We start from the raw sequence: 2,205 nt of genomic DNA, 5'->3' as shown, positions 1-2,205 counted from the left end.
TCATTTGACCTCACATCACTCCACATTACTCCCCCCCAGTGAGTATGCGAACAATAGGAACTTAACAATAGGTAGCTAGGTGTTTTGGCAAATGAACCCTACGTCCTGACCTTGTGGTTTTTTCTGCTGAGGCTGTAGAAGGGGTAATGCAGAAGAAGAGGATGGAGAGAGATTAGAATCAGTTTCATCAATATCTTGGTCTTCATCTACAAAGGCAGGTTTCAGCCTATGAACAGAGATATCCACATTGCGACCATTCATTGAATAGTGTAGTATTTAGTGTTCCTTTTGACAACCTTATAGGGTCCATCATAAGGCTGCTGCAGGGAGGTCTTTACAGCATCATGTCGTACTAGAACATAGGAAGTAGAGGAAAGAGAATGAGGAAGATGAGAGGAGCAAATATGAGAACGAGGAGGAATAGCTTTCACAGATTGTATATTCTGACAGTTTCATAGCAAATGAGGCTGGGTCAGGGACTGGAGTTGGAGTAGGAGAGATTTATTCCCCTTGAACTCGTAATGTAGTCCCATATACTAATTCAGCACTGCTACAACCGAGGTCCTCCTTTACTGCTGTACAAATCCTTAAGAGGATCCAGGGAAATCCTGAGACCCAATCATTAGGTGAATGGAGACATTTGATGGCTGCTTTGAGTTGTCTGTGTACTCTCTCTTCCAATCCATTAGCACTAGGATGGTACACTGTAGTACGACTTCTGTGAGTACCCTGTATCTTCATCAGTTGGGACCAGAGAGTTGATTCAAATTGAAGTCCTTGGTCGGTAGTAATGAGAGTAGGAGTTCCGAAACGAGAGATCCAAGTAGAGACAAAAGCCTGGGCCACAGTATCAGCTAAGATACCTCCTAGTGGAGTTATCTTCACCCAACGAGTAAATCGATTCACTATTGTAAGCAAGCATGTGAATCCTTGAGATTGGGGGAGTGGTCCAACCAGATTATTATGAAGATTAGTGAATCTATGTTGAGGAGTAGGAAATTGCGAGAGAGGAGTAACTGTGTGTCGTTGTACTTTGGCTCGTTGACAATGTAAACATTGGCGAGTCCATTTACAAACAACAGTATTGATTGCCGGCCATACAAATCCACTGGTGAGCAATCGCTGTGAAGCTCGAATGCCAGGGTGCGACAATGAATGTAGTTTAGTGAATACAGTGTCTCAGTGACTGAAGTACAACAGGACGTGGTGTACCTGTTGCAACATTGCAAATGATAGTAATATTGCTAAAGGAAAGAGAAGTTTGTTGTAACACTAACGAGTGTTGTTAGGGAGACTTCAGTAGCTCAGCCAGTTCAACATCAATCGACTGTATACGTGATAGCTCCTCAAAGTCCACTCCAGATGGAGCAGTATATATTATGAATAGCACCAACAGTGACTCTAGACAAGGCATCAGCTACTGAATTGTCTGATCCTTTAACGTGTTGAATATCAGCAGTGAATGGACCTTATGCACCGAAATGATTCTAATTAACGCCCACCCAAAGTGGTGGTAAAATGGTATATTTTTGGAGGGAAAGACAGGCTAAACAATCTTCTCTTTTATCCATCCATTCTAGCTGTGGGAGCCACTTTGAGCTGTCCTTTTGTTTCAGTATACTCTATTTATTTCTTTTGTAAGCTCTTTGGTTGCTGTTTTGGCTTTTATAGCATTTTATTATAGGAATATTCTCAACCATTGGCCATTCCTGTTATTCTAAATTCTGCTTTCAGGAGCCAGGGTGCTTGCCCCTCCATTGCTAGGAAGATAGAAGTGCATTCAGCTGAGTCCTATGACTAGTGTCTATCATCAGAGTTAGTCTCAGTCCATCAGAACCAGGTACAGTGGAATAACTCACTCAGTTGTCATGTTGCAGCTGAAGTGTGAACGATTATGACCATCTTCTCACTTCTTAAAACTAGAGGACTGGTCTTTATTCACATGTAAGAAGCATTCCAAGGATCATAAGTATGCTAGAATAGCTAAGCATCATGTAACTAGCTATTAATAGTAACGTCCAGTATGAAGTAAAACACTTTCATCATTACATGATTTTTATGTTTTTATTCATGTTAAAAATTAATGTTAATAGCAATAATTATCATTGTTATCGTCGAGATGGTTTAAAATTATTGTGTATATACTGTTTATCATAAAGTATGAGTAAATGCATAAATAGTTGTCTATACAAATGCAATGTAGTG

General features: G+C 40.4%; 1 pseudogene; it reads right to left on the bottom strand.

Moving 5' to 3' along the window:
• Nucleotides 1-1,414, bottom strand: part of LOC109581841 (uncharacterized) — a 7,287-nt pseudogene extending 5,873 nt beyond the window's left edge.
• Between the last annotated feature and the right edge of the window lie 791 nt (nt 1,415-2,205).

This window comes from Amphimedon queenslandica, unplaced genomic scaffold (genome assembly GCF_000090795.2).
Source record: "Amphimedon queenslandica unplaced genomic scaffold, v1.1 AMPQUscaffold_13415, whole genome shotgun sequence".
Classification (NCBI taxonomy): domain Eukaryota; kingdom Metazoa; phylum Porifera; class Demospongiae; order Haplosclerida; family Niphatidae; genus Amphimedon; species Amphimedon queenslandica.
This window is presented reverse-complemented; position numbering and strand designations above follow the sequence as displayed.